The 21369-nt window shown below is 41.3% G+C and overlaps 8 non-coding genes across 8 annotated transcripts; all 8 read left to right on the top strand.

Annotated features, from left to right (window-relative positions):
- The first annotated feature begins 7197 nt into the window (after window positions 1–7197).
- TRNAT-UGU (transfer RNA threonine (anticodon UGU)) lies at window positions 7198–7270 on the top strand. Its single transcript has one exon. It is a non-coding gene; the product is annotated as a tRNA-Thr (tRNA).
- Window positions 7271–7605: 335 nt separating this feature from the next.
- TRNAT-UGU (transfer RNA threonine (anticodon UGU)) lies at window positions 7606–7678 on the top strand. Its single transcript has one exon. It is a non-coding gene; the product is annotated as a tRNA-Thr (tRNA).
- Window positions 7679–7740: 62 nt separating this feature from the next.
- Window positions 7741–7813, top strand: TRNAT-UGU (transfer RNA threonine (anticodon UGU)). The gene has a single exon. It is a non-coding gene; the product is annotated as a tRNA-Thr (tRNA).
- Window positions 7814–9920: 2107 nt separating this feature from the next.
- On the top strand, window positions 9921–9993 carry TRNAT-UGU (transfer RNA threonine (anticodon UGU)). Its single transcript has one exon. It is a non-coding gene; the product is annotated as a tRNA-Thr (tRNA).
- A 334-nt stretch (window positions 9994–10327) lies between these two features.
- Window positions 10328–10400, top strand: TRNAT-UGU (transfer RNA threonine (anticodon UGU)). The gene has a single exon. It is a non-coding gene; the product is annotated as a tRNA-Thr (tRNA).
- A 741-nt stretch (window positions 10401–11141) lies between these two features.
- Window positions 11142–11214, top strand: TRNAT-CGU (transfer RNA threonine (anticodon CGU)). Its single transcript has one exon. It is a non-coding gene; the product is annotated as a tRNA-Thr (tRNA).
- A 199-nt stretch (window positions 11215–11413) lies between these two features.
- TRNAT-UGU (transfer RNA threonine (anticodon UGU)) lies at window positions 11414–11486 on the top strand. The gene has a single exon. It is a non-coding gene; the product is annotated as a tRNA-Thr (tRNA).
- Window positions 11487–11549: 63 nt separating this feature from the next.
- Window positions 11550–11622, top strand: TRNAT-UGU (transfer RNA threonine (anticodon UGU)). Its single transcript has one exon. It is a non-coding gene; the product is annotated as a tRNA-Thr (tRNA).
- The last annotated feature ends 9747 nt before the right edge of the window (window positions 11623–21369 follow it).

Genomic DNA, 21369 nt, shown 5'->3' on the forward strand with positions numbered 1-21369 from the left:
CTTAGTGGTCAGAGCGCCCGGCTTGTAAAGAGAAGATCGCGAGTTCGATTCTCGCCGTGGCCTACCGCTGTCCTTACTTTCCCTTCCATTTTTTTCATATTATAATAAGAATGGTAAGGGTTCCGACGCTGCGTGGCTTAGTGGTCAGAGCGCCCGGCTTGTAAAGAGAAGATCGCGAGTTCGATTCTCGCCGTGGCCTACCGCTGTCCTTACTTTCCCTTCCATTTTTTTCATATTATAATAAGAATGGTAAGGGTTCCGACGCTGCGTGGCTTAGTGGTCAGAGCGCCCGGCTTGTAAAGAGAAGATCGCGAGTTCGATTCTCGCCGTGGCCTACCGCTGTCCTTACTTTCCCTTCCATTTTTTTCATATTATAATAAGAATGGTAAGGGTTCCGACGCTGCGTGGCTTAGTGGTCAGAGCGCCCGGCTTGTAAAGAGAAGATCGCGAGTTCGATTCTCGCCGTGGCCTACCGCTGTTCTTACTTTCCCTTCCATTTTTTTCATATTATAATAAGAATGGTAAGGGTTCCGACGCTGCGTGGCTTAGTGGTCAGAGCGCCCGGCTTGTAAAGAGAAGATCGCGAGTTCGATTCTCGCCGTGGCCTACCGCTGTTCTTACTTTCCCTTCAATTTTTTTCATATTATAATAAGAATGGTAAGGGTTCCGACGCTGCGTGGCTTAGTGGTCAGAGCGCCCGGCTTGTAAAGAGAAGATCGCGAGTTCGATTCTCGCCGTGGCCTACCGCTGTTCTTACTTTCCCTTCCATTTTTTTCATATTATAATAAGAATGGTAAGGGTTCCGACGCTGCGTGGCTTAGTGGTCAGAGCGCCCGGCTTGTAAAGAGAAGATCGCGAGTTCGATTCTCGCCGTGGCCTACCGCTGTTCTTACTTTCCCTTCCATTTTTTTCATATTATAATAAGAATGGTAAGGGTTCCGACGCTGCGTGGCTTAGTGGTCAGAGCGCCCGGCTTGTAAAGAGAAGATCGCGAGTTCGATTCTCGCCGTGGCCTACCGCTGTTCTTACTTTCCCTTCCATTTTTTTCATATTATAATAAGAATGGTAAGGGTTCCGACGCTGCGTGGCTTAGTGGTCAGAGCGCCCGGCTTGTAAAGAGCAGATCGCGAGTTCGATTCTCGCCGTGGCCTACCGCTGTTCTTACTTTCCCTTCAATTTTTTTCATATTATAATAAGAATGGTAAGGGTTCCGACGCTGCGTGGCTTAGTGGTCAGAGCGCCCGGCTTGTAAAGAGAAGATCGCGAGTTCGATTCTCGCCGTGGCCTACCGCTGTTCTTACTTTCCCTTCCATTTTTTTCATATTATAATAAGAATGGTAAGGGTTCCGACGCTGCGTGGCTTAGTGGTCAGAGCGCCCGGCTTGTAAAGAGAAGATCGCGAGTTCGATTCTCGCCGTGGCCTACCGCTGTTCTTACTTTCCCTTCCATTTTTTTCATATTATAATAAGAATGGTAAGGGTTCCGACGCTGCGTGGCTTAGTGGTCAGAGCGCCCGGCTTGTAAAGAGAAGATCGCGAGTTCGATTCTCGCCGTGGCCTACCGCTGTTCTTACTTTCCCTTCCATTTTTTTCATATTATAATAAGAATGGTAAGGGTTCCGACGCTGCGTGGCTTAGTGGTCAGAGCGCCCGGCTTGTAAAGAGAAGATCGCGAGTTCGATTCTCGCCGTGGCCTACCGCTGTCCTTACTTTCCCTTCCATTTTTTTCATATTATAATAAGAATGGTAAGGGTTCCGACGCTGCGTGGCTTAGTGGTCAGAGCGCCCGGCTTGTAAAGAGAAGATCGCGAGTTCGATTCTCGCCGTGGCCTACCGCTGTTCTTACTTTCCCTTCCATTTTTTTCATATTATAATAAGAATGGTAAGGGTTCCGACGCTGCGTGGCTTAGTGGTCAGAGCGCCCGGCTTGTAAAGAGAAGATCGCGAGTTCGATTCTCGCCGTGGCCTACCGCTGTTCTTACTTTCCCTTCCATTTTTTTCATATTATAATAAGAATGGTAAGGGTTCCGACGCTGCGTGGCTTAGTGGTCAGAGCGCCCGGCTTGTAAAGAGAAGATCGCGAGTTCGATTCTCGCCGTGGCCTACCGCTGTTCTTACTTTCCCTTCCATTTTTTTCATATTATAATAAGAATGGTAAGGGTTCCGACGCTGCGTGGCTTAGTGGTCAGAGCGCCCGGCTTGTAAAGAGAAGATCGCGAGTTCGATTCTCGCCGTGGCCTACCGCTGTTCTTACTTTCCCTTCCATTTTTTTCATATTATAATAAGAATGGTAAGGGTTCCGACGCTGCGTGGCTTAGTGGTCAGAGCGCCCGGCTTGTAAAGAGCAGATCGCGAGTTCGATTCTCGCCGTGGCCTACCGCTGTTCTTACTTTCCCTTCAATTTTTTTCATATTATAATAAGAATGGTAAGGGTTCCGACGCTGCGTGGCTTAGTGGTCAGAGCGCCCGGCTTGTAAAGAGAAGATCGCGAGTTCGATTCTCGCCGTGGCCTACCGCTGTTCTTACTTTCCCTTCCATTTTTTTCATATTATAATAAGAATGGTAAGGGTTCCGACGCTGCGTGGCTTAGTGGTCAGAGCGCCCGGCTTGTAAAGAGAAGATCGCGAGTTCGATTCTCGCCGTGGCCTACCGCTGTTCTTACTTTCCCTTCCATTTTTTTCATATTATAATAAGAATGGTAAGGGTTCCGACGCTGCGTGGCTTAGTGGTCAGAGCGCCCGGCTTGTAAAGAGAAGATCGCGAGTTCGATTCTCGCCGTGGCCTACCGCTGTTCTTACTTTCCCTTCCATTTTTTTCATATTATAATAAGAATGGTAAGGGTTCCGACGCTGCGTGGCTTAGTGGTCAGAGCGCCCGGCTTGTAAAGAGAAGATCGCGAGTTCGATTCTCGCCGTGGCCTACCGCTGTCCTTACTTTCCCTTCCATTTTTTTCATATTATAATAAGAATGGTAAGGGTTCCGACGCTGCGTGGCTTAGTGGTCAGAGCGCCCGGCTTGTAAAGAGAAGATCGCGAGTTCGATTCTCGCCGTGGCCTACCGCTGTTCTTACTTTCCCTTCCATTTTTTTCATATTATAATAAGAATGGTAAGGGTTCCGACGCTGCGTGGCTTAGTGGTCAGAGCGCCCGGCTTGTAAAGAGAAGATCGCGAGTTCGATTCTCGCCGTGGCCTACCGCTGTTCTTACTTTCCCTTCCATTTTTTTCATATTATAATAAGAATGGTAAGGGTTCCGACGCTGCGTGGCTTAGTGGTCAGAGCGCCCGGCTTGTAAAGAGAAGATCGCGAGTTCGATTCTCGCCGTGGCCTACCGCTGTCCTTACTTTCCCTTCCATTTTTTTCATATTATAATAAGAATGGTAAGGGTTCCGACGCTGCGTGGCTTAGTGGTCAGAGCGCCCGGCTTGTAAAGAGAAGATCGCGAGTTCGATTCTCGCCGTGGCCTACCGCTGTCCTTACTTTCCCTTCCATTTTTTTCATATTATAATAAGAATGGTAAGGGTTCCGACGCTGCGTGGCTTAGTGGTCAGAGCGCCCGGCTTGTAAAGAGAAGATCGCGAGTTCGATTCTCGCCGTGGCCTACCGCTGTTCTTACTTTCCCTTCCATTTTTTTCATATTATAATAAGAATGGTAAGGGTTCCGACGCTGCGTGGCTTAGTGGTCAGAGCGCCCGGCTTGTAAAGAGAAGATCGCGAGTTCGATTCTCGCCGTGGCCTACCGCTGTTCTTACTTTCCCTTCCATTTTTTTCATATTATAATAAGAATGGTAAGGGCTCCGACGCTGCGTGGCTTAGTGGTCAGAGCGCCCGGCTTGTAAAGAGAAGATCGCGAGTTCGATTCTCGCCGTGGCCTACCGCTGTTCTTACTTTCCCTTCAATTTTTTTCATATTATAATAAGAATGGTAAGGGTTCCGACGCTGCGTGGCTTAGTGGTCAGAGCGCCCGGCTTGTAAAGAGAAGATCGCGAGTTCGATTCTCGCCGTGGCCTACCGCTGTTCTTACTTTCCCTTCCATTTTTTTCATATTATAATAAGAATGGTAAGGGTTCCGACGCTGCGTGGCTTAGTGGTCAGAGCGCCCGGCTTGTAAAGAGAAGATCGCGAGTTCGATTCTCGCCGTGGCCTACCGCTGTTCTTACTTTCCCTTCCATTTTTTTCATATTATAATAAGAATGGTAAGGGTTCCGACGCTGCGTGGCTTAGTGGTCAGAGCGCCCGGCTTGTAAAGAGAAGATCGCGAGTTCGATTCTCGCCGTGGCCTACCGCTGTTCTTACTTTCCCTTCCATTTTTTTCATATTATAATAAGAATGGTAAGGGTTCCGACGCTGCGTGGCTTAGTGGTCAGAGCGCCCGGCTTGTAAAGAGAAGATCGCGAGTTCGATTCTCGCCGTGGCCTACCGCTGTTCTTACTTTCCCTTCCATTTTTTTCATATTATAATAAGAATGGTAAGGGTTCCGACGCTGCGTGGCTTAGTGGTCAGAGCGCCCGGCTTGTAAAGAGAAGATCGCGAGTTCGATTCTCGCCGTGGCCTACCGCTGTTCTTACTTTCCCTTCCATTTTTTTCATATTATAATAAGAATGGTAAGGGTTCCGACGCTGCGTGGCTTAGTGGTCAGAGCGCCCGGCTTGTAAAGAGAAGATCGCGAGTTCGATTCTCGCCGTGGCCTACCGCTGTCCTTACTTTCCCTTCCATTTTTTTCATATTATAATAAGAATGGTAAGGGTTCCGACGCTGCGTGGCTTAGTGGTCAGAGCGCCCGGCTTGTAAAGAGAAGATCGCGAGTTCGATTCTCGCCGTGGCCTACCGCTGTCCTTACTTTCCCTTCCATTTTTTTCATATTATAATAAGAATGGTAAGGGTTCCGACGCTGCGTGGCTTAGTGGTCAGAGCGCCCGGCTTGTAAAGAGAAGATCGCGAGTTCGATTCTCGCCGTGGCCTACCGCTGTTCTTACTTTCCCTTCCATTTTTTTCATATTATAATAAGAATGGTAAGGGTTCCGACGCTGCGTGGCTTAGTGGTCAGAGCGCCCGGCTTGTAAAGAGAAGATCGCGAGTTCGATTCTCGCCGTGGCCTACCGCTGTCCTTACTTTCCCTTCCATTTTTTTCATATTATAATAAGAATGGTAAGGGTTCCGACGCTGCGTGGCTTAGTGGTCAGAGCGCCCGGCTTGTAAAGAGAAGATCGCGAGTTCGATTCTCGCCGTGGCCTACCGCTGTCCTTACTTTCCCTTCCATTTTTTTCATATTATAATAAGAATGGTAAGGGTTCCGACGCTGCGTGGCTTAGTGGTCAGAGCGCCCGGCTTGTAAAGAGAAGATCGCGAGTTCGATTCTCGCCGTGGCCTACCGCTGTTCTTACTTTCCCTTCCATTTTTTTCATATTATAATAAGAATGGTAAGGGTTCCGACGCTGCGTGGCTTAGTGGTCAGAGCGCCCGGCTTGTAAAGAGAAGATCGCGAGTTCGATTCTCGCCGTGGCCTACCGCTGTCCTTACTTTCCCTTCCATTTTTTTCATATTATAATAAGAATGGTAAGGGTTCCGACGCTGCGTGGCTTAGTGGTCAGAGCGCCCGGCTTGTAAAGAGAAGATCGCGAGTTCGATTCTCGCCGTGGCCTACCGCTGTCCTTACTTTCCCTTCCATTTTTTTCATATTATAATAAGAATGGTAAGGGTTCCGACGCTGCGTGGCTTAGTGGTCAGAGCGCCCGGCTTGTAAAGAGAAGATCGCGAGTTCGATTCTCGCCGTGGCCTACCGCTGTTCTTACTTTCCCTTCCATTTTTTTCATATTATAATAAGAATGGTAAGGGTTCCGACGCTGCGTGGCTTAGTGGTCAGAGCGCCCGGCTTGTAAAGAGAAGATCGCGAGTTCGATTCTCGCCGTGGCCTACCGCTGTTCTTACTTTCCCTTCCATTTTTTTCATATTATAATAAGAATGGTAAGGGTTCCGACGCTGCGTGGCTTAGTGGTCAGAGCGCCCGGCTTGTAAAGAGAAGATCGCGAGTTCGATTCTCGCCGTGGCCTACCGCTGTTCTTACTTTCCCTTCCATTTTTTTCATATTATAATAAGAATGATAAGGGTTCCGACGCTGCGTGGCTTAGTGGTCAGAGCGCCCGGCTTGTAAAGAGAAGATCGCGAGTTCGATTCTCGCCGTGGCCTACCGCTGTTCTTACTTTCCCTTCCATTTTTTTCATATTATAATAAGAATGATAACGCTTCCGAGGCCGCGAGGCTTAGTGGTCAAAGCATCTGTTTTGTAAACAGTAGATCGCTAGTTCGACTCTTGCCGTGGCCTACCGGTGTTCTTACTTTCCCTTCAATTTTTTTCATTTTATAATAAGAATGGCAACACTTTCTAGGCCACGTGGCTTAGTGGTCAAAGCGGCTGTCTCGTAAACAGGTGAGCGCGAGTTCGATTATCGCCATGGCCTACCGGTGTTCTTACTTTCCCTTCAATTTTTTCATATTTTAATAAGAATGGTAAGGGTCCCGAGTTCGCGTGGCATAGTGGTCTAAGCAACGGTTTTGTAAACAGTAGATCGCGAGTTCGATTCTCGCCGTGGCCTACCGCTTTTCTTACTTTCCCTTCAATTTTTTTCCTATTATAAAAAGAATGGAATGGGTTCCAGGGTCGCGTGGCATAGTGGTCAAAGCGCCTGTCTTGTAAACAGGAGATCGCGACTTCGATTCTTGCCGTAGCCTACTGGTGTCCTTACTTTCCCTTCAATTTTTTTCATATTATAATAAGAATGGCAACGTTTCCGAGGCCGCGTGGCTTAGAAGTCAAAGCGCCTGTCTTGTAAACAGGAGATCATGAGTTCGATTCTCGCCGTGCCCAACGGGTGTTCTAACTTTCCCTTCAATGTTTTTCATATTATTATAAAGAATGGCAATGGTGCCGACGCCGCGTGGCTAAGTGGTCAAAGCGGCTCTCTCGCTAACAGGAGATCGCGAGTTCGATTCTCGCCGCGGCCTTCTGCTGTTCTTACTTTCCCTTCAATTTTTTTCCTATTATAAAAAGAATGGAATGGGTTCCAGGGTCGCGTGGTATAGTGGTGAAAGCGCCTGTCTTCTAAACAGTAGATCGCGAGTTCAATTCTCGCCGTGGCCTACCGGTGTTTTTACTTTCCCACAGTTTTTTTCATATTATAGTAAGAATGGCAGTGCTTCCGAGGCTGCGTGGCTTAGTGGTCAAAGCGCTTGTTTTGTAAACAGTAGGTCGCGAGTTCGATTCTCGCCGCGGCCTTCTGCTGTTCTTACTTTCCCTTCATTTTTTTTCCTATTATAAAAAGAATGGAATGGGTTCTAGGGTCGCGTGGCATAGTGGTCAAAGCGCCTGTCTTGTAAACAGGAGATCACGAGTTCGATTATCGCCGTGGCCTACTGGTGTACTTACTTTCCCTTCAATTTTTTTCATATTATAATAAGTATGGCAAATTTATCGAGGCCGCGTGGCATAGTGGTCAAAGCGCCTGTCTCGTAAACAGGAAATCGCGATTTCGATTTTCGCCGTAGCCTACCGCTGTTCTTACTTTCCCTTCAATTTTTTTCATATAACAATAAGAATGTAAAGGGCTCCAAGGTCGCGTGGCTTAGTGGTCAAAGCGCCTGTCTTGTAAACAGGAGATCGCGAGTTCGATTCTCGCCGCGGCCTTCTGCTGTTCTTACTTTCCCTTCATTTTTTTCATATAATAATAAGAATGGCATCGTTTCCGAGGCCGCGTGGCTTTGTGGTCAAAGCGCCTGCCTTGTAAACAGGAGATCGCGACTTCGATTCTCGCCGCGGCCTACTGCTGTTCTTACTTTCCCTTCATTTTTTTCATATTATAATAAGAATGGCAACGCTTCCGAGGCCGCGTGGCTTAATGGTCACAGCGCCTGTCTAGTAAACAGGAGATCGCGACTTCGATTCTCGCCGTAGCCTACCGCTGTCCTTACTTTCCGCTCAATTTTTTTCATATTATAATAAGAATGGCAAATTTACCGAGGCCGCGTGGCTTAGTGGTCAAAGCGCCTGTCTCGTAAACAGGAGATCGCGAGTTCGTTTTTCGACGTAGCCTACCGCTGTTCATACTTTCGCTTCAATTTTTTTCATATTATAATAAGAATGGCAAATTTACCGAGGCCAAGTGGCTAAGTGGTCAAAGCGCCTGTCTCGTGAACAGGAGAGGGAGTGGCGTTTGAGCTTTTGGAGAGTGCAGGTCGTTCACTTTTGCTCTCCGTGTTTCGTCGCGCTAAGCCTGGGCCTGCTTTTTGCCGGTTTATTTTTACTATCTGTTATTATTCGTTAATTTTATTTAATAGTTGTTAATATTTAATCTCGTTTTCCCTCCTGGGTGTTTTTACCCAGGATGGATGCTTTCAAGCGGTCGGTTTTTATTGATTTTAAACGTAATCTACCAAGTTTTGAAGTTGTGTCTACCGCGGTTACTGCGAACTTCGGCCTGGACTGTGCTTCTTCCCTCGTTGCTTGTGATGAAGGTGGTTATATTCTTACCTTGAAGAATTTAGCCGATGTTGTTGGTGTAATCGATTCTGGGTTGGATATTGGTGGTGAGCTCTACGAAATATCAAGTGTTTCTGCGAAGACGGTGACTGCCGCTTTTCATGATCTGCCGGAATACGTGACTGATGACGCTGTTCTCTCTAAGCTAACGTCGCTTGGCTGCGAAATTAAGGGTCAGATAGTTTGGCATAAAAAATTATCATTTTATTGTGGAGTACATACTGTTCGGGTTACCTTACCCGAGGGGCTTTCTTCGTTGCCTTATCGCTTACGGATCGCCGATGCTGTTGGTCGGGAGAAGTTTTACGCTGTGAAACACGATTCCCAAATAAAGGTGTGTAATAAGTGTTATGCTACCGATCACGTATATCGTCAGTGTCCGGAGTTCAGGTGCTTCAAGTGTCAGAAGCAGGGTCATGTCATTCGCGAGTGTCCACTATGGCCCAGAATGGGGTCCCGTGATTCTGCAGCGGTGTCCGTCGGCGTTGGAGATGCTGCAATGGAAGTAGTCGATCCTCCCTCCGGTTCTATTCCGCCAGTTTTCCCGGTCCTCGGTGGCGGGGTTGTTTCAACAGTCGTCAGTGCTGGTCTCAAGTCTGATCCGCGTCGGAGTGCTAAGCATTCGTTGTCGTCCAGCGACGGTGATTTCGGCAAGACTTCGTCTTCTTACACTCGTCCTGCTGCAAAAACTCAGAAGGTTCCCATTTCCTCTTTGGTTCCTCTTGACGGTGGGCGCCGGCCAGATTGGTGGCCTAAGGAAGTTGTTTGGCCTCCGTCTTCCCAGAATGAATTTCATGCTCAATGTTGTCGCTATCAGGGGCAGCCAGTTATCCTGGATGATTACGGTTTTAAGGTATAAGTCACGGAATTATGATGGTCACTTCTCTGAATGTATTGCAGCCTTTTTCTTTGTTATGTCGGGTATCATTCTTTGCTACTTATTTTCAATACGGGTTTTTTTTTCAATTTTTAATCTCATTTACATGCTGTTCGATGTTTATTTTTGCTTATTTTCGTTAATTATTACTAACAACATAATGCAATGAATAATCGTATACGATTTGTTTCTATTATTTCTTTGATGTGTCGTAGGATACTATTTTTTATTCGATGTTAACTCTTCATTATCTTTCCCTGTATTCCAGTTGCTTTTTTCGGACCGATTTGTCATTTGTTACTCAGGCATTTTCTCTTTATATATTCTGTCGATTGTTGTATCTCGCTTCCTTGTAAAATACACGCGTATTGTATTTTTTAATGACATAATTAAAAAAAAGAGAAAAAAAAAGTGAACAGGAGATCGCGAGTTCGATTTTCGACGTAGCCTACCGCTGTTCTTACTTTCCCTTCAATTCTTTTCATATTATAATAAGAATGGAAACGCTTCTGAGGCTGCGTGGCTTAATGGTCACAGCGCCTGTCTTGTAAACAGGAGATCGCGAGTTCGATTCTCGCCGTGGCCTACCGGTGTTCTTACTTTACCTTCATTTTTTTCATATTATAATAAGAATGGCAACGTTTCCGAGGCCGCGTGGCTTTGTGGTCAAAGCGCATGTCTTGTAAACAGGAGATCGCGAGTTCGATTTTCGCCGTAGCCTACCGCTGTTCTTACTTTCCCTTCAATTTTTTTCCTATTATAAAAAGAATGGAAAGGGTTCCGAGGCCGCGTGGCTTAATGGTCACAGCACCTGTCTTGTAAACACGAGATCGCGACTTCGATTCTCGCCGTAGCCTACTGGTGTCCTTACTTTCCCTTCAATTTTTTTCATATTATAATAAGAATGGCAAATTTACCGAGGCCGCGTGGCTTAGTGGTCAAAGCGCCTGTCTTGTAAACAGGAGATCGCGACTTCGATTTTCGCCGTGGCCTACTGGTGTCCTTACTTTCCATTCATTTTTTTTCATATTATAATAAGAATGGAAAGGGTTCCAGGGTCGCGTGGCATAGTGGTCAAAGCGCCTGTCTTGTAAACAGGAGATCACGAGTTCGATTCTCGCCGTGGCTTACCGTTGTTCTAACTTTCCAACAGTTCTTTTCATATTATAGTAAGAATGACAACGCTTCCGAGGCTGCGTGGCTTAGTGGTCAAAGCGCTTGTTTTGTAAACATTAGATCATGAGTTCGATTCTCGCCGTAGCCTACCCCTGTTCTTACTTTCCCTTCAATTTTTTTCCTATTATAAAAAGAATGGAAAGGGTTCCGCGGTCGCGTGGCATAGTGGTCAAAGTGCCTGTCTTGTAAACCGGAGATCGCGAGTTCGATTCTCGCCGCGCCTACTGCTGTTCTTACTTTCCCTTCAATTTTTTTCCTATTATAAAAAGAATGGAAAGGGTTCCGCGGTCGCGTGGCATAGTGGTCAAAGCGCCTGTCTTGTAAACAGGAGATCGCGACTTCGATTCTCGCCCTGGCCTACTGGTGTCCTTACTTTCCCTTCAATTTTTTTCATATTATAATAAGAATGGCAACGCTTCTGAGGCCGCGTGGCTTAATGGTCACAGCGCCTGTCTTGTAAACAGGAGATCGCGACTTCGATTCTCGCCGTAGTCGACTGGTGTCCTTATTTTCCGCTCAATTTTTTTCATATTATAATAAGAATGGCAACTTTACCAAGGCCGCGTGGCTTAGTGGTCAAAGCGCCTGTCTCGTAAACAGGAGATCGCGAGTTCGATTCTCGCCGCGGCCTTCTGCTGTTCTTACTTTCCCTTCAATTTTTTTCCTATTATAAAAAGAATGGAAATGGTTCCAGGGTCGCGTGGCATAGTGGTCAAAGCGCCTGTCTTGTAAACAGGAGATCGTGACTCCGATTATCGCCGTAGCCTACTGGTGTCCTTACTTTCCCTTCAATTTTTTTCATATTATAATAAGAATGGCAAATTTACCGAGGCCGCGTGGCTTAGTGGGCAAAGCGCCTGTCTTGTAAACAGGAGATCGCGAGTTCGATTTTTGCCGTAGCCTACCGCTGTTCTTACTTTCCCTTCAATTTTTTTCATATTACAATAAGAATGTAAAGGGCTCCAAGGTCGCCTGGCTTAGTGGTAAAAGCGCCTGTCTTGTAAACAGGAGATCGCGAGTTCGATTCTCGCCGCTGCCTACTGCTGTTCTTACTTTCCCTTCAATTTTTTTCCTTTTATAAAAAGAATGGAAAGGGTGCCAGGGTCGCGTAGCATAGTGGTCAAAGCGCCTGTCTTGTAAACAGTAGATCGCGAGTTCGATTTTCGCCGTGGCCTACTGCTGTTCTTACTTTCCCTTAAAATTTGTTCCTATTATAAAAAGAATGGAAAGTGTTCTAGGGGCGCCTGGCATAGTGGTCAAAGCGCCTGTCTCGTAAACAGGTGATCGCGACCGTTTTCAACTTTGCATAAATAGCGAATCACCCACATAAAATCAGGGGCGATCTTAACTTTTTTCTAACCGTTGGAAATTGTAAAAGTTTCCGTATTTTTCCGAAAAAATAAAAAAAAGTTTTCATTCCATGATAAGTCTAATATATTATTTGCAAATTTCAATAAAACGGCATTTTCGCAAATTTTTTCTAATCTAAAAGAAAAACTAAACCTTTAGACTAGTTTAAACTGATTAACAATGTAACACTATTATTGTTTTGTAGTATGTTTACTGATATTCGACATTTTATATCGATAAAAAGTTAGAAACATTAATAACCCTAAAAAAGTAATTTCTTATTTTTCCGAAAATGTTCTGGAAAATTAACAACACTTAAACTTTTTCTAAACGCCGGTAACGCTTTTTAACAAGTGTTTGTTTTAAACTTGATTATTTTTTCCAAAATGGAAACAACTAATTTTTTTACTACTAGGTGCTAGATCAATTTTGTCAATTGATAATTTGTAGAGCATCATCTGAAACCTACGAATACCTTTAATTCGATGGAAAAAGACCCTTTCCTCCCTTAAAAACGTGACTTGGAAAATTGACAAGTTGGACAAGCCAAAATAAATTTGTTTGATTCTGAAAAGCGATAGTAACGCACCTCATTGCAGAAGTATAGCTTACTCATCTAAAATTTAAATAAAAAATTTTGTTGCGAACGTTGTTCATCCTATCAAAATCTTCGAAAAGAATTTTGAATCATCTAATAAGACATGAATTGTTTAAAGTTCGCGTACATTTTTAAATAAAAGTCACTTTCTGATTAACATCATCGAGATCGTCAATCTTTCAAACTATGGTTCGTTTTTCAATAGCGGAGCGTACCGAAATTGTTGCCGTGTACAGATGTGTGAGATTTTCAAGTGCGACTTCCAAACCGAAGGCCGTTCCTTAATACAATAAAGCTAGCTGTCAGTGACGTTCAACAGTTTGGTAATGTAGAACCTAGGTTTCGTGAATTGGGTCAACCTATTTTTGATTTTGTGAACACTGTTCTTGCATATTTTGCCGCATACCCTCGAAGCAATTGCGCGACTGCGAGTGAAGATTTAGGTTGCAGAAAAAACCATGTTTGAAATATTTATCGCAAATATAGGTACCATCGATACAGAACATGAACCCCAATTTGCTTGCCATGTTCTTTTGGACCTTTCAACCATAAAAAAAATCACTTATGGCAGGACGAAAATCTACACTGGGGATTCGAACATCATAACCAAGTTTAGTTTCAGCGCTTAAATATTTGGGTTGGACTTTTAGGAAATCGTTTGATTGGTCCATTGTTCTTGCCTCAAAATCTCAAAGGCCAAAACTAGAACGAGCTTGCTGATACAATCGACGACCTTTCTTTGACTGAAAGACCACCAATTTGGTTTCAGGAAGATGGTGCCCCACCACATTATCACAGAGAGGTGACAGAATTCCTGAACAACAAGTTTTTTTACAGATGGAACGGAAGAAATGGTCTAGTTGTTAGGCCGGCAAGGTCTCCTGATCTGACACCGCTGAACTTTTTTCTGTGTGGATTCATCTAAGAAAGGGTTTACGCAAATCCTATTGAAACGAGAGCCAAAATTCGCTGGAGGATTGAACTGGCTTCTTAAGAAGAGTTACCAGAAATTATAGAATATGCATTTGATTGTATGATTGTCCGAGCTCAAGCTTGCGTTGTAGCCGATGGGGGTATAATTGAACCCAGATTGTAAACAATTATTTGTCAAGTTTGAAATAAATAATTGTTTTTAATAAAACCTGAATACTGTTTTTGAACAGTGTATTAAATTATTAATGCAAATCTTTGCTTTATCTCCCGGATCCAACTAGTTTATTTTAGTTTGACAAACTTTCAATGAAACGTAGATCTTTTTCCATTGAACGAAAGGTATTCGAAGGTTTCAGATGATGCTCTATAAATTCTCAATTGCAAAAATTGTTATTAAAGTGAAAATATTTGCAGAAAACGATGAAATTTCACCAATCAAAGTCCCCAGTGTATTTACTCAACCATAAAATTTCAAATTTTGACCTTAAGTATGTTTTGTAAAAAACAGTTGTCCGAACAACAAAACATCCTGTATATTTTGGAACACAATATCTTTAATATGAATTTATTAAGGAGTAAAAACGCGAACCAGTAAAGAGACCAAGAAGTGGGGGAGAAAACTAAGCTTTATTGGGGGAAAATATGCGGTACTTTGGCGGATAGGCCTTCAAGGCGAAAAACTTAATTAAGACTAACCGACAATTTGAAAATGCTAAAAATATTAAAGACGCGAGGCGCGAGACGATAACACGCGACAACAAAAGGAGAATACAAACACGTGACAAAAAGGGGACTAGAAAAGCTAAAAAGGACTGATATAAAAGGGGAATGTTCGCAATAAGTTTGCTGAACAATTAAAGGGGGGGGGGAAACGACGAAAGAAAAACGAGAAGTCGGGATGACCGCAAAAAACCCAACAATACCCCTAAAAAACGAACCAACCTAGCTAAAAACTAATTTGAATCTAACTAACTAATCTCCTTGTGGAACTCTCTTCCCCCAAACCTCCTACGTGAAAAATTGTCTTTTAATGAATTTAAACGCGGTTTTCTTGATTTCGTGTGTACTTGTTGATTTCTGTAATGTTTTAAATATGTATTGTTTGTTGGACCCAGTTGGAACTCAGTCTCTGACTGAACTGGATATCCGAATAAAGCCTTATTATTTTTTTTATTAATTTAATGTTTAACCGCGACGGTAACTCTGTGGCTAAATTAAAAATGAGGCGGTTTTCTTCAGTGCGGCGGCCTTTCGTGGGAAGATTAGTAGTTTTCATGACGCGGATGGAAACGTCATTGATGTTGTGAACGTGATTAAAATGTTGGGTGACGTGGTTCTTTGCTGGCGTCTTTGAGACGCCTTTGTGGATCTAACAACGCTCTCTATTGGACTATAATTCAGGCCATTCGATATTACAATTCTATTTGATTCTATTCTATTTCGGAGACTAAGGCCCGTAAAACTACCACCATTAGACCCCCAGCCGCTGCAGTGCCGGTTGAGCGTCTCGTCGTGACTATTCCACGGGATTTGACTCTTACCACCCATGAAAGGACGGTTTTCTCGAAGAGTTTATCCTTCGTTGAAGAGAAACCTTTGCCGGATCGCTTCCAGCTGCTTCATGATCTCGAGGACTTCTACCGTCGTCTGCGCCTTCAGTCTCATTTCTCCGACCAGCCGTCTAAACCCAAAGCTCCCCTCACTATCTTTCAGCAGATCCACAAACCCAATGATAAAGTCTTCAATACTCAAGGGAAGCGTAAAACTCTTGATGTGTTTATTGCTGCCTGCAAGAAAGAGATCGCCAATCTTCAGTTCCGCAAAACTAAGACTTCTAATTCGACGAATGCCGAACGTGTTGCTCTCCGTTCTCTTCGAGGTAGGGGTGATATTGTGATTAAACCTGCTGATAAGGGGGGTGTTATTTTAGTTTGGAAGAAGGATCTTTATGTTGCCAAGGCCCTCCGTCAACTCTCCGACACCGACATCTACGAAGAGCTTCTAGTTGATCCAACATCCGAGTATCAAAAACAGATTATTTCTGAGATCAATGAAATGATCGAGGCTACAGATCTTCCACCCATGTCGATATGCCTTATCGTTGACAATCACCGGACATCTCGCTTCTATCTACTACCTAAAATCCACAAACCTCAAAACCCGGGTCGTCCAATTGTCTCCGCCTGTTCCTGTCTTATACGGAGTACATTTCGAGTTTCTTGGATAGTGAAATGCAGTCGCTTGTGACCTCTCTTCCGAGTTACATTAAAGACACAAGTGATGCTCTCCGCCGTTTCTCTTCTTTCTCCTTTACATGTACTAAAAGGTGGTTAATTTCTATGGATATTAAATCTTTGTACACGGAGATACCTCACGCTGATGCTCTTCGTGCCGTCCAACACTCTTTGAACAAACGGACCGACAAGTACCCTATTACGACACTATAACTTTCAGGGGGTTGTGGGGGAGTCGTGGAGATCAGTAAGGAGGGAAGATTCAAAAAGTTCCAAAGGTAACCTTGAGAACCTGACCCACGCACTAACCTCGAGGGAAATTTAAATACTTATTTCCCCGTGCCGTATGTATCGAATTTATTTGTTCGGGATCCTTAGAGTCGGTATTGTCACAGAGTAGGTAAATGAAATCAATGGTAGTTATGCAAAAATATAAGTCTTCGTTTATTATTGGACTTGGTAACAACAGATTCAATTATGGTAATTATATAAACATTGGTAATTATTTGGAGATGATTAATGCTTAATGGCTATGGTGGGCTCGTTGGGGTGTACAATGAATATAGCAGGGGTAAATTTGGATTGGTAGCTAATTAAGTAGATTGGCTATGGTTGGCCGAATCTTTAAGTTAAATTTATAGAAAATACACTTTAAAATAAATAACAAAAGAATGAAGCAATATAGTTTAAAAAGTACTTATCGTTCTTCAAGTAACCGTCCTTAAACCAAGGAACGAACCGCTCATAATTCTCTTCACCAAGAATTATCACGAACAACCACGAATCCGACGCGAAATACCCGCACAATTACCGTGCACTTTAACCTTCACGTCGAACCGCGTCACCGGATGCTGTATACCACATCCTGATCAATAAACCCTTGAACACACGATTGAAACAAAACTAAAGAAAAACTCGATATTTGTCCAAAGCTGACTTGGCTTTATATACTAGATAAATAGATGACCCCTTATCTTATCGGGGTGTGTAAATAAATAAAAAAGCTACGGGACTGCCAGAATAGGCCAGAGAAACGAAATGAAACAAAAAACAATATAGGAGTGGTCCCTAGATGGCTATACTGCGGAAAAAACGATAAAAAGTAGAAAAATAACAAGATGATCACTCCCGAAAGTTAACGGGTCGTGATAACCCTCCCACCGATGCCCTCGTTCGTCTCGCTGAACTGGTGTTGACGCTGAATGCTTTCTCTTTTGACGGCAAGTTCTACAGACAGGTTAGCGGTGTTGCTATGGGTACTAAGATGAGACCAAGTTACGCGAATTTGTTCGTTGGCCGGGCTGAGGAGCAATTCTTTTCAGGTTACGCTGGCCCTACTCCGGATTTACATGGTCGTTTCAACGATGACGTTCACACTCAAAACTTACTGTTGAAAAAACAGCAAAAACGGTTTAAAATATACAGAAATGTGCAGTTGAAGTGGGTTAACAGCAGTTTATCGTAAAATTTACAGCTTTCTGCTGGATTTTGAAGAAAACAGTAGCGACTGTAAAAATTCATATTCGTACTGTTTTTAAAATGACAGTTATATTAAAATTAACAATTTGAAACCGTGGTTGACGTTTTACTTCAAAAATGCGTAAAATTTACCACACGTTGCTGTTTTTTTCTGTTAGAAACGGCAAGCGCTAGTATATAAAACAACTAAATATTATTTAGTTGTCAAAACATTTTTTAAATCGTGCAATTTTCATTTTAGTTTTAAATATAATAATATCCGACGGAAATATTTTTATATACTCTTTTGTATAAGTAGCACCCCACACAAAATGCTATATTAATTACAACCCTTGTTCATCGTGTGCTTAATAATTTGAAACCATGTTAAGAGCTTAGATTACTTGGGTTTTCCCTATAACTCTAAACTACAAAGGCTCGAGTTAAACATGATCAACTAGAGTTGTAGTCATTTTTGATATCATAGATAAAATTTTTCTATTGGATAATGGATTATAAAAATATTTTGTTAACGTTTTTGTTATTATAATTTTAATAATTGTTAAAAAATTTCATATATTTCTATCATGAATTGATTAATAAAATATATATTGAAATTATTTAATTAAACCAACGTGATAATGGTTTGATCCGTAAAATTTATTGTGTAATTTTAAGGTTGTAAAAAGGTTCTGTACTAAACACGTTTGATAACTAAAACTTCGGCAAACACTGGAATTTTACTGTAAAAACTGCATGCATTTACCGTATTAAATACGTCCGGAATGAAGGTTAAATAAACAGCAATACAATTTTATCTTTCTGTATTTTTAAACAGCAGAGTGTCCAGTAAATTTAACAGGAAGCATGACAATAAAAGAAAACAGTCAGAGTTGGTTGTGAAATTAACAGCATTCTGCTGGCATCTATGCTGACCGCAGCTTACTGTAAAATTTACAATAATATTTTTCTGTGTTTTGCCCAGTTCACCTCTTGCAGTCGTCTTGACCTAGAAACCTTCCTCGCATCCTTTTGCGCCATCCATCCTGCCCGGGAGTTCACGGTCGAAGTCTCCGAGAAAACTATCAACTTCTTGGATTTGTGTATTTCGGTTTCCAGTGATGGCGTGTCCACTACGTTATATCGCAAGCCAACTGACTCTCGTTCATACCTTCTGCCGACATCTTCTCATCCTCGGCACACCACTAATTCAATTCAATTTTCCCAGTTTCTTCACTTACGCAGAATTTGCTCTTCAGATAATGACTTCAACAACAAGGCCATCGAAATGCGCGATTGTTTTTCGGCAAGAGGCTACTCTACCAAGGTTCTACACACAGAGGAAAAGCGCTGTTTTTTTAACAGCAAGGTACTGGCGTCCGTAGATGCCAGTAATGTGCTGTTTTTATAACAGTGAATCGACATTGTTAAAATAAGAGTGGATATTACTGTTTATTTTTAAACTAACTCGCGGTTTTTGCAACAGCATTTTGGTCGATTTTTAACATCAAATGCAGTGTAATAAACGGTTACATATACTGTTCCAATGGTATTTGCTACTGTATGGTTAACTGTCGGTTACTGTTTTTTTATATAAATACCTCGCTGTTGTTACAACAGCTTTTTGGTACATTTGTAACATCAAATGCAGTAAAATAAACTGTTACATATACTGTTCCAATGGGGTTTTCGACTCTTGGTTTAACTGTCGGTTACTGTTTTTTTAATAAATACCTCGCTGTTGTTACAACAGCTTTTTGGTACATTTGTAACATCAAATGTCGTATAATAAACGGTTTAATATACTGTTCCTATGGTATTTGCTGCTGTATGGTTAACTGTTGGTTACTGTTATTTTATATAAATACCTCGCTGTTGTTACAACAGCTTTTTGGTACATTTGTAACATCAAATGCAGTATAATAAACTGTTACATATACGGTTCCAATTGGGTTTTGTTACTGTCGATTACTGTTTTTTTAAATACCTCGCTGTTGTTTCAAAAGCATTTTTGTACATTTTGAACATCAAATGCAGTATAATAAACGGTTTAATATACTATTCCAATGGTGTTAGCTGCTGTTTAGTTAACTGTCAATTACGGTCTTTTTTAATACCGTGAGCTTCATTATTTACAATGCTCACTTTCTCTTGTAGCTGTTTGCTGTTTTAAGAACAGTAGCTTGCCAAATTTGTTACAATAGTAAGAATGTTTATTGCATGGCATCTGCGTTTTTCAAAACACTTTATTGCCTAATTAACGATAACTACCGTTCTTGAAACTGTTTAATGCAAATTTGTTACTATACTGACCATTACAGTAAGCTTAGTTTTCTCCCCCACTTCTTGGTCTCTTTACTTGTTCGCGTTTTTACTCCTCATAACAGTAAGCAGCCCCTCTAAAACAGTCTGCAGACTGTTTAAGAGGGGCTGCTTTTAAATAGTAATATTACAAAAAAATAGCGGTTTTAAAAAAGTATAAAATTTTTAAAATTAAAAAATAAAAACAGAACAGTCTTTTTTAAATTTTATTTGATTTGCTTACAAAATTTTCGTAATCTTCTTAATTTCTGGAAATTAAAATTAAGTATATTAGAGATTTTGTCAGATAATTATGACATGTTTATGTTTAACACTCACTTTTCATTGGTCCAGTCGTAGTTCCCTATTTTCGTAATTAGAGAAATTACCTTTGGGTTTGTTGGAGGTGGCTTTTTAAATCCCTTGCATTTTTCTTTCGGATTTATTTTTGCCGCATATCTTTAAATCGTAGTTTAAATATATTAACAACATGAAATTGTGAGAAGTTTATAACACTTCCCAAAAATACTGTATACAATTAAAACAGAACTTTACCTCTGAAGGAATTCCAATGTTCGCCGTGTAATACAGTGAAAATAAAGCACTGATAGCTCCAAGTATATCTGAACCATTTATGTGATCATTAATCACGTGGCCATCTAAAGTTAGCATGAGAAGCTTAGCATTAGCAAGGTTTCCTGAAAAGAAAAAAAATAACTTTAAAATTACCCATTTATACTTATTCAAGTTCTATTTTATTTATTCAACATAAATTATTATGAATACTTATTTATTTTAAACAAAATTATTATGAATACTTATTTATTTTAAACAAAATTATTATGAATACTTATTTATTTTAAACAAAATTATTATGAATACTTATTTATTTTAAACAAAATTATTATGAATACTTATTTATTTTAAACAAAATTATTATGAATACTTATTTATTTTAAACAAAATTATTATGAATACTTATTTATTTTAAACAAAATTATTATGAATACTTATTTATTTTAAACAAAATTATTATGAATACTTATTTATTTTAAACAAAATTATTATGAATACTTATTTATTTTAAACAAAATTATTATGAATACTTATTTATTTTAAACAAAATTATTATGAATACTTATTTACTTTAAACAAAATTATTATGAATACTTATTTCTTTAAGCAAAATTATTATGAATACTTATTTATTTTAAACAAAATTATTATGAATACTTATTTATTTTAAACAAAATTATTATGAATACTTTTTAAAAAAAAGTATGTAAATAAACAGAAAAGACAATATGCTTTTAGTTTTTTTAAAATCTTGTTTCCAGGTTTAGCGGGCTGTAGCATGAGAAGATAAAACTGATAAATGTATAGAAAATGAAAATAGTTTCATTTTCAAAGCATTTCGGATATATCTGTTAATTCTGGACTGTAGTAAATTTGATAAAAAAATCAATATGACTTGGTTCTTAACCGTTAAAATAAACTTTAATCACCAACCTGCGACGACAAGGCAAGGATGATTTAGTCCTTCAAGACTTTTTTCAACATATGATACAGCTGTTCCAGACTAAAAAAATCGAGAGGAAAATTATTCATCAAGTGCCGTGTGATAACGACGGAAAACTGTTTTCATACCTCAAAACATGGATATAGAAATCTGGGCTTTTCTCTAAAATGTTCGATTAGACATAACATAATAGTAGCTACCGATGTTTGACTTGTTACCTCAGCATTTGCTTCGTAGAACTGAAAGGCGTTTATAGGGGGTTCTTGCTTGTCCTTTTGTTTTTTAGTTTTCCCTTTCGTCACATCTTTTTTACCCTTTTTTTGGTGCTTCATCAGTTGTAGACGAAGAAATAGATTGCAAATGAGAAAAAAATTGTAATATTTTTCTCCCTCG

The sequence above is a fragment of the Leiobunum rupestre genome, chromosome 3 (genome assembly GCF_980474605.1).
Source record: "Leiobunum rupestre chromosome 3, qqLeiRupe1.1.hap1, whole genome shotgun sequence".
Lineage (NCBI taxonomy): Eukaryota > Metazoa > Arthropoda > Arachnida > Opiliones > Sclerosomatidae > Leiobunum > Leiobunum rupestre.